We start from the raw sequence: 10,960 nt of genomic DNA, 5'->3' as shown, positions 1-10,960 counted from the left end.
AGCTATTGTTAGTTTGCTAGATTGGGTTGATAGAACATTGCAGGATGTTGAAATTGTTATTTGAATGCTTTGGTTATTGGATTATTTCACTGCTGGTCATTATTTGGTTATTGGAATTGTTTTGATTATGCGATGTTGATGTTTGTTGTTAGGTTGTTAGTGGATATGGGACCACTAGAGATTTATTATTATATTTATTATAAAAAAAATGAGAAGGGTTGTTTCAAGACATATCATAACTATTTTTCATCTTTTTTCGTCTTCCAATACTCTATTATTTTTATCGGTTGAGTGATCATTACTTACTAATATAGACGTAAAAAAATGTTAGAGAATATGCCTACCCTTTTGATGTTCATATATTTTACCTTGTTTTCCCTTAGTTTATTCACAACTTTTGCATCTTTTGCTATCCATTTAGGCCATTATTATGTAGCTTTAGGACTAATCATGCATTAGAGTATAGTTGCATTGCATTTGCATCTTTTCATGCATAAACAGGTGATTTTGGAGCTTAAAGAGCATAGAAGCAATGCTGAGGAGAAGTGAAGCTGTCCTGAGGAGAAAACAAGAGAGTTAAGGCTGTAGAATCAAGGTCCGGAGTCCAACTCGACCGCACCACTCGACCACCACTCGACCGTGTGCTGAGGAGGACTCGACCGAGTGGAGAATGCACGAGAGAAGCCAGCTCAACCAGCCACTCGACCGAGCACTGGTCGAGTTGACCGAGCCGTTGACCACTTTGACTTTTTGCATTTTTTAGGGCTTCCACCTCACCTCCTATATAAGGCCCTTGTACTTGCAGCCACAAAAGAATCCAGCTTTTTAGAGAGTCTAAAACCTAGTTTTTACCTTTTTTAGATATCATTCCTTTTGTACTTTTTATTTTATTTTTAGATCTTGTACTTGTTTGAGAGAGAAAGACTAGATTCTTATATTTTGTTTGTTTCATAACTTTCAAAGTATTAAGATTTCGAGTTTTAATCCTTCATCAATATTGTAGATCTCTGTTTCATCTTTCTAATGATGCAAGTTTCATTATTTTCTGGGTTTTTGACATATTTCACCATGTGTTCTTGTGAGTAGTTTGCTTAGGACCTTGAGGATGGGTTAGGCTGGGTTGATCTTGTGGTTTGTTTGATTTGGTCAAGCTTGATTGTTGTAGATCTCTTCTAGGCTAGATGATCTTAATGCTGATCCTATATCTGAGAGGGTAGGGTTTGATTTCAAGCATCTTAGCATCACACCAATGTCTAAGGAGCATAGATAAGGCTAGATCTAGAGCTTACCATTAGGCTTGCTAAGAGATTAGGAGTCTTGTTTGGTTTGAGATGTATTGCTTAATGCCTGCTTGTGTAGATTCTTTTCTTTGTGAGAACAAGTCTAGAATTGTATAGGTTTGATTGTTTCTTGCCATGAGAGTGGATTAAACATGTATTAGAATAGTATGTCTAGAGATCAGCTCATTGTTTGCTTGAGATTTGTTGACCAAGTTAGATAACCACAATGATTAGCTCAGCCCATGAATCCCTCCTCAAGGCCTTCTTTGTTTATTGAAATCCTAGTCTAAATATCATTGCTTGCTTGTTGTTTGATTGGTTTTAGCATTGCTCTGTTTTTCTTGTGTTGCTCTGTTTTCACGTTTAAGTCTAGCTCGACCACGTACTCGACCTACACTCGGTCGAGTGCTGCTCGAGTTCATCCCCAGAACTTGTGTTTTTGATTTGTGATTGTCTTGTTTCATTCCTGTTTCATTTCCATTGCATTCACGTAGTTTCCTGTTCATTACTTGTCTTGCATTAGTTCATTAGCATAGTTTCTATCTTTGTTCTAGTTTCATTATAGCTTTAAGTTGTTTGTTCTGTTTGCATTTAGTATCCTGTTCTAGTTGTTTTTACTTTCTGCATTTCATATCTCATTTTAGGATTGTTAGTGACAAACAATCTTTACAATTGGCTTGACTTAGACTCATATGCACATCTTAATTGTTCACAATCACTCAGATAGGATTGACACCTCTTATACTGCAACTGCATAAGGGGAATTGAAACACCCTGACTTCTATTCATTCCATACATCATCATTCCATACATCATTCATTCATACACCACAAAGAAAGTCAGTTTCAATTTGGCGCCGTTGCCCATTTGAGTGTGTTTTGTGACATTTAGGATCATTATTAGTCTAAGATTAAGTTCGTTTTAAACACTTGTGAAGTTACTGAACTGGAATCTTCCTTTGCTTGGCTGTTTTGTGTTTCAGGTACCCACTCGACCACCACTCGACCGAGCTGTGATCGAGCACCTGATCGAGCCAGAAGCCGGATCAAATTAGCCATTACTTCCCAGTCGACTCGACCACCCACTCGAGCCTGCGCTCGACCGTGTCCCTGTTCGAGTCAGTAGTAGAGTTTGTTGATGCACACAAGGTCAAAAGGCAAAGATAGTCTTCAACAGCCTATTGACAACATCCACAGGCTACAAAAGGGTTTGAGACATAAGCAAGGAAGAGTAGTTCAACAACAACAAGGTCAAGACATCATGGAGCAACAAGCTATCCATGAGCAAAGACCAAGGCACATTGGTGCAGGAGATGCACCCAATACACACAACCAAAGGGCTGGCATTGTGCCACCTTCAGTAGCAAACAATAACTTTGAGATCAAGAGTGGATTGATCTCAATGATACAAGCAAACAAGTTTCATGGGTTGCCAATGGAGGATCCACTAGATCACCTTGATGAGTTTGACAGAATATGTGGACTCACTAAGATCAATGGAGTGAGTGAAGATGGATTCAAATTAAGACTCTTCCCATTCTCTCTTGGAGACAAAGCTCACCTTTGGGAGAAGACTCTACCTACTGGAGCTATCACCACATGGGATGCATGCAAGAAAGCTTTTCTGGCCAAGTTCTTCTCCAATGCAAGGACTGCTAGGCTGAGGAATGAGATTTCTGGGTTTGCTCAAAGGAATAATGAGAGCTTTTGTGAAGCTTGGGAGAGGTTTAAAGGATTCCAAACTCAGTGTCCTCACCATGGCTTCAGCAATGAGTCATTTCTAAGCACCTTGTATAGAGGAGTGCTTCCTAAGATAAGAATGTTTCTTGACACAGCCTCTAATGGCAACTTCCTCAACAAGAATGTGGAAGAAGGATGGGAGTTAGTTGAGAATCTTGCTCAATCTGATGGCAATTATAATGAGGACTATGATAGGACCATAAGGAGCTCCTCAACTGATCAAGAGGACAAGTATAAGAAGGATTTGAAGATGGTCAATGAGAAGCTTGACAAGATCCTCCTCAGCCAATCCAAGTCCATTCACTTCATAGGTGAAGAGGAAGCTCCAGTTCAAGAGGGGGAGCCTGAATTTGCTGAGTTGTGCTACATGCAAAACCAGGGAGGATTCAAAGGCTACAACCAAGGAGGTTTCAAGAACAACAATCTCTCTTATAGGAGCACCAATGTGGCCAACCCTCAAGACCAAGTCTATCCACCTCAACAACCTCAACAGCAACAAAACTACATCCCCAAGCAACAACACCAAGTGTTCCAGCCCCAATTGTGTTCCCCACCAGGGTTTCAAACTAACCAAGGCCAGGAACAAGACTTAAGAGCAATGATGCAACAATTGTTGATTGGGCAAACACAAGGCAAGATTGAGGAAGCCAAGCAGTTTGCTGAGTTGAATCAAAGGCTCACATCACAGTACAATGATCTGAACATGAAGTTTGAAGGTCTCAACTCCAGAATGAAGTATATGGAGAGTAACATTGCCTCTACTTCAGCTCCTAAACCCAACCAACTCCCTGGAAAAGCTGTTCAAAATCCAAGGGAGTTCACTGCAAAAGCCATTCATATCTCTGATGAGGAAGTCACTGAGGACAGTGAAGTCCAAGTTTGGGGGAATTCATTAGTTACTGAAGCCCCAAGTGACGTTTGTGCAAAGCAACTGGAGTCCGGCATCTGGCTCGACCAAGTGCTCGAACAGCCACTCGATCGAGCGCATGCTCGAGTGGTCGATCGAGTTACAGACTCAGAAGCTGTCAAGCCTGCTAAGTACACTCCTCCTGCTTACAAGCCACCTCTTCCATTCCCAGGGCGTTTCAAAGCACAAAAGATTAAGGAGCTTAGGGAAATCATTGAGAGAAAGGAGATGATGGCTAAGCAACAAGAGGAAGAGAAGGCTTTGAAGGAAGTGGTTGTGATTGAAGAAGCTGTGGTTGAGGAAGTGTTAGCCATACAAGAGATCACCATTGCTTACCAAGAAGAAGAGAGAGGACCTGCCTTGGAACAGTATGATCCATATCCTCTCTACAAAGACTTTTTGCTTGATTTGTCAAAGAAGAAGGCTGAAGCTCAAGATGAGAAGGATCTTGAGGACCTTGGAGGAGTTATCATTCCAATCAAGCTTAAGGATCCAGGTCCATTCTATCTGCCTTGCACACTTAGCTATCTTCACTACAACCAATGCCTTTGTGATTTGGGAGCTTCAACAAGTGTGATGCCATACTCCATAGCACAAAAGCTTGGGAGAACTGATTTCAAGTCCACCAACCTTCATATATGTTTAGCTGATGGGTCAAACAAGGAGATAGTTGGAAGGTTGGAGAATGTCCCAGTCAAGATAGGGAAGGCAAGGGTTCACACTGATTTTGTGGTGTTGGAGATGGACAAGGAACCTGAAGATCCAATCATTCTTGGAAGGCCATTCCTAGCCACTGTTGGAGCAGTTATTGATGTCAAAGAGGGTCTTGTGACCTTGAACATTGCTGAAGATATAGCCATGAAGTTTAACATCTATAACCCAACCAACCTTCCTACCATTGATGATCAACCTTTTACTATCAAGGACAAAGGAGGTCAAGAAGGTTCAAGTGGTGAAGCAACTCCAAAGGCTAAGCTCTCCTTTCAAGATGATTCTGTGGAAAAGCTTAAGAGGTCAGTTCAAGAGTTGACTAGTATGGTTGAAGATCTTCAAGTTAAGCTGAACAAGAGGTCCTTAAGGAAAGCCAGACCAAGACTCAAGTTTAAGAAGAAGCAAAGCTCAAATGTTAAGGAAGTAGTGATCAAGAAGGAACACCAAGGTTACCAAGTAGAACCAGGGGGATTTCATCACCTCCTTGGTATCTAAACAAAGCCTAAGAAGGCAATCAAAAGTCAAGCTTAGTGACTTTAAACAAGCTCACTAGGGAGGAAGTCCCTAAGGTATCCATGTACATATTGTTTAAGGTTTTTGGTATTTTGATTTTTGTTTTGGTATTTTCATGATCAGGGAAGCAAGGGAGACCAGATAGAAGAGGAAAAGAAGAATCGTGGTCCAGCTCGACCCCCCCACTCGAGCACGTACTCGACCGAGTCCCGGTCGATCTCCATCGTCGAGCTGCCCCAATCTCCACCTCCAAGTCATCAACAAGACCCCAACTACTCCTATGACAGCATGCAGATGGATGTGGACAACTACTTCCACAATCCCTAAGGTACCACTATCACCTTCCCTTGTAGATATCATAGCATTTGACATTGTGTTTTGTTTTTTGTTTTTCATCTTGAATCCTCAATCAAATTTCTTTCACACAGGGACTGTGTGATTTAAGTTTGGGGGAGGGTTTGAGATAGCATTTGACATTGTGTTTTGTGATTCTTATTTCAAATTTTTAGCATAATCATGTTAATACTTGCATAGCATCTAAGGCATAGAAAAACCCTAAAAATTTGAAAATTTTTGCAAAAATCTTTATAAAAAAAAGAAAAAGAAAGAGTGTTCATGTAGTTTGCACTGCACATTAGGATCTTGTTTAGAATGTTTCATGTAGGATTGTATAGTACTTGCATTAGGGATCTATGATGAGTATTCCCTTATTAGCTTGTTTATTCACTAGACTAGGATCAATGCCCAAGTTAATAGTACTTTGATGCTAGTTGAGTGGTTAGAATAAGATTGAACCAGGCCTTGAATTCCTACATTGCATTTGGTCTAAATTGAAGCATGTTGAGATTTGAAACCATTTCCTATTTATAAGAACCTAATATTGACTTTCAATTATCAATGTGTGCAATGCTTTAAACTCATGGATACCACATACATATTTGGATCATCTTCTTCCTTTTTACCACTCTTGTTGATCCAAGTAGCTGATTTCCTCATTAAGAATCAGTTCCCCTACCCCTAAACCAAACCTTCTTTCAAGTCATGTTTATTCTTGTGAGTGTGAGGCCTATTTTTGGGATTGAGCTTGGTAGAAAGTGTTAGGTTTGAACTGACAAGAGTAAAGCCTTGTGTAGTTCTAGTTTGCATTTTTCAAACTAGATAGGACTAGGTGGTTCACTTGTTGGGTTTGGGACTTGGCTATTATGAAAAGAAAAGAGGAAAAAGAGAAAGAAAAGGTTAGAGTCTTTAGGAGGGGAATGTGTTTAAGAAAATTTAAAGTCTAGTGAAAGAATGGGAAGAATAAGGTTGTTTAAAGATGGTTCTAGTTAAAGAAAATAAAGAAAGAAAAGAGAAGTCTAGCAAAATGCTTATATGTCTTAAGAATAAGAAGAAAAGAGAACCATAGCAAATAAGTAAGAATCCCCCATTCCACTAGAAAGATCAAATAAGAAACCTCTCCTAAGACTTTAAAACCAAAAGGAGAAAAGGGTGAAAAAGAAGAAAAGAAGTTAAAGGGTAGCACTAGGATCAATTGGGTTTAGATTGATAGGATAAACACTTTGGGTGCCTTTGGGTAGACAAGGTTTTGTTCTTGTATGTGTCTAAGTGTTCTTACCTTTAGCATTCTTCTAAAGCTCAATCCATTTTTTATGAGAGAACCTTAATATTGATAAGCCCTACTCTAAAAAGAGACCATCATTGTCTCTAAACCTTTTACTGCCAAGCCAAATGAGTTTAAGCATTGAATAGAATTGATTCATGTTCTTGATTAATGAATGTTAAAGGAAATGGTTGATTTGAATGCATGTGGATGTCTAAGGCTCAAATCAGTGAAGGTTGTGATATGCTTGTCTAAAGTCTTTAAGTATAGCTCATTCAACTTGCATCATAGTACTAGTAACTTGGACACTGATTCTAGATAGTCTATTTGCAAGCTTTAGGAGCTGAGATCCCACTTTCAAACCTCACCTACCTTCTTGTGTCTTGATTATTTGCTTGAGGGCAAGCAAAGACTAAGTTTGGGGGTGTTGATGTTCATATATTTTACCTTTTTTTCCCTTAGTTTATTCACAACTTTTGCATATTTTGCTATCCATTTAGGCCATTATTGTGTAGCTTTAGGACTAATCATGCATTAGAGTATAGTTGCATTGCATTTGCATCTTTTCATGCATAAACAGGTGATTTTGGAGCTTAAGGAGCATAGAAGCAATGCTGAGGAGAAGTGAAGCTGTCCTGAGGAGAAAACAAGAGAGTTAAGGCTGTAGAATCAAGGTCCGGAGTCCAACTCGACCGCACCACTCGACCACCACTCGACCGTGTGCTGAGGAGGACTCGACCGAGTGGAGAATGCACGAGAGAAGCCAGCTCGACCAGCCACTCGACCGAGCACTGGTCGAGTTGACCGAGCCGTTGACCACTTTGACTTTTTGCATTTTTTAGGGCTTCCACCTCACCTCCTATATAAGGCCCTTGTACTTGCAGCCACAAAAGAATCCAGCTTTTTAGAGAGTCTAAAACCTAGTTTTTACCTTTTTTAGATATCATTCCTTTTGTACTTTTTATTTTATTTTTAGATCTTGTACTTGTTTGAGAGAGAAAGACTAGATTCTTATATTTTGTTTGTTTCATAACTTTCAAAGTATTAAGATTTCGAGTTTTAATCCTTCATCAATATTGTAGATCTCTGTTTCATCTTTCTAATGATGCAAGTTTCATTATTTTCTGGGTTTTTGACATATTTCACCATGTGTTCTTGTGAGTAGTTTGCTTAAGACCTTGAGGATGGGTTAGGCTGGGTTGATCTTGTGGTTTGTTTGATTTGGTCAAGCTTGATTGTTGTAGATCTCTTCTAGGCTAGATGATCTTAATGCTGATCCTATATCTGAGAGGGTAGGGTTTGATTTCAAGCATCTTAGCATCACACCAATGTCTAAGGAGCATAGATATCTAAAAGATTAGGAGTCTTGTTTGGTTTGAGATGTATTGCTTAATGCCTGCTTGTGTAGATTTTTTTCTTTGTGAGAACAAGTCTAGAATTGCATAGGTTTGATTGTTTCTTGCCATGAGAGTGGATTAAACATGTATTAGAATAGTATGTCTAGAGATCAGCTCATTGTTTGCTTGAGATTTGTTGACCAAGTTAGATAACCACAATGATCAGCTCATTGTCTGCATAAGGGGAATTGAAACACCCTGACTTCTACTCATTCCATACATCATCATTCCATACATCATTCATTCATACACCACAAAGAAAGTCAGTTTCACCTTTGTCACAAAGTTTCTGTAACAATATTGTACTACACGTAAATTTTGCTTCATAGTTATGAATCTCATAATTGGACTTGTTTCTATTGTAACAACTCATCCCGTGGACCCCATTATCTCCCCGCTAGTTGCCCCAACAGACCGTCCGTGGACCTCAAGCTGGCCTTAAATGGAATCGATCATAACCCCTCACTGTGGACATCCAAATCCACCCATAAGTTATTGGTGCGCCATGCGTTCCTCGAACTCTAGTCCCCTCCCTTTAACAACCTTCCCACGGAAGAACCCTGGGGTCCGTTTGGGTGGCTAGCGGGGGGTTAGCGGAGTCCACGGACGGTTCGTTGGGGCAGCTAGCAAGGGGCTAGTGGGGTCCACGGGACGGGTTGTCACATCTATCCATAAACATTATATTATAAAATCAAATATTACATTTTATCTTATATGTATGACAAAAGAAAAATTATGTTCACATATATTATTTTTATTACTCTAAAATATGTATAGTTTACTATGTTTCTATATATTGATTCTCCTAAATCTACAAACATAAGAATTATTCTAAGTAGGAGTTATTGGTTTGAGATTTGAATAGATTTTTAAATACTTTAAATGTTATGTAGAATCTCTTGTCATTAGATCAAGATTTTGTTAAACTCTGCTAAAGTTTAGTGTTATTAGTTTGTGATTTGTAAAAAGTCATTTTAAATCTTAACATATTTGGGTTTTTGGATTCAGATTTTACATAGTCATTAAAAGTTTTGTGTTATTCAATTAAAAAAAGAATCTAGGATTCATAATGAATTCAATTATTATGTTATTGGTTCATGATTTTATACACTTTTTCACAAAATAAATTCATGGAAAGTATCACAAAAATACAGAAATTGTTTAGAGCATTTTACAAGATTTTAGAAAACTAATCAACAAAAGTATAGAATATTCTCTAGAAATCCTTAAGAATCTTTCACTTTTGATGATTTTATTGAAGTCTTCAAAATTCTTTATAAATTAGGATCCAATAAAACCCTTTAACTTTTGAATATGTATTTATCAAAAGTATATTTTTTTTTTTAATTTTTAATTAATTTCTACAATCTACCACTACTATTAGAATTTTTTTAAATTACAAATCGCTTTCTCAAATTTCTTTTTAGTATTTTCACTATTTTGTTCTGGTGTGTGTGATGTTCAGAATAAGTTTCTTTTTTCATATGTTATATTTCAATTAACCTTATACATTTCACTTAAGTATATACATTTCAAGTAATTTTTTTTTTCATTTCATTTTGGTTTATATTTTAGTTTAAATTATTGTTTTTAATAGTAATCAAAATATTACAAAAATGAATGAATTAATTGATGCATTAATTTTAGATTTTACGTTTTGTTGACAATATGGATTATATTGTTAATATTTAAAATAAGAAGTGACGAGGTGGAAGAAGCATAAATTGGTCAAAATAAAATAATAATATAATAATAATAAAATACTTTCAGATTTTTATATCATACTATATATATATGTGTGTGTATGTGTGGCAATATCATTTGAGTTAAAAATTTACAAGCAATAGAATGTTTCCGCAATGGACGTTAATCTTCCTTCTCTCTCTCATTGTTATCCACCCCCTTCATATCTCGGCAAAGACATGGTGTGTCTCAGCAGCATCAGCAGTAGATGCACAACTACAAGCTAACATTGATTGGGCATGCACCATAGGAACAGTTGATTGTGCAAAAATCTATCCTGGTGGACCTTGCTATGAACCAAATACTCTTACTAGCCATGCATCATTTGTGATGAATGATTACTACCAATTGCATGGGGCCACTGAAGAGGCGTGTGATTTCAATCATACTGGTCAAATCATTAATGCTAATCCAAGTTATGGTCGTTGTAGGTATTCATAGAAATATTACATGGGTTGATCCGTTGATGACTGATTTCTTTTTATTGCAAATTTCTTTCGAATAATACAATTTATGCGGAATCACAATTAATTTATGTAGGTTTAGAAAACCGTAAGTTATTTCTCATCCGATTTTATTCACGTTAAGTGTTTTTATCGTATTCATATTCAACTCTTTCTTGTGATTCTCTCGTAAAGCGAGGTATTCAACCGAATGGTCATTATATTAACATGAATGCAACTTGTGTGAAAACTCTTTAAGTATTGTATAATACTAAGTCATCACTGTTTTAATACAAAATCAACATTTAGTGGTTTTTTTTTTGACAACTATAGATAAAAAATTTTAAAAACAAATCTAACGAAACTTCTCAATTTCTATATATATTTGCTCAAACAATCTCTCTTTTTCTAATTTCAGAAAATGAAATTCAAGATATTATAAATTAATATATTCATCGAACAATTATTAAATTCTGAAGACTAAATAATATTTCTATGTTATGAAATAAATACAAATATAAAAATAAAATATTATTGATAGTATAACAGCTAGTATGTCTATAAATTATTACACTAAGGGGGAGGTATTGGTTTGAGATTTTAAGAGAATTTTAATGACTTTAAAAG

General features: G+C 37.1%; 1 non-coding gene and 1 pseudogene across 2 annotated transcripts; one reads left to right on the top strand and one right to left on the bottom strand.

Moving 5' to 3' along the window:
• Nucleotides 1–2,936: 2,936 nt before the first annotated feature.
• Nucleotides 2,937–3,043, bottom strand: LOC147925579 (small nucleolar RNA R71). Its single transcript, XR_015585616.1, has one exon. It is a non-coding gene; the product is annotated as a small nucleolar RNA R71 (small nucleolar RNA).
• Nucleotides 3,044–9,913: 6,870 nt separating this feature from the next.
• LOC104750466 (major pollen allergen Ole e 10 pseudogene) lies at nt 9,914–10,411 on the top strand (annotated as a pseudogene). The gene has a single exon (XR_015585437.1). The product of XR_015585437.1 is annotated as a major pollen allergen Ole e 10 pseudogene (transcript).
• Nucleotides 10,412–10,960: the final 549 nt, after the last annotated feature.

This window comes from Camelina sativa, chromosome 16 (assembly GCF_030686135.1).
Source record: "Camelina sativa cultivar CO46 ecotype springtype chromosome 16, ASM3068613v1".
Classification (NCBI taxonomy): Eukaryota; Viridiplantae; Streptophyta; class Magnoliopsida; order Brassicales; family Brassicaceae; genus Camelina; species Camelina sativa.
This window is presented reverse-complemented; position numbering and strand designations above follow the sequence as displayed.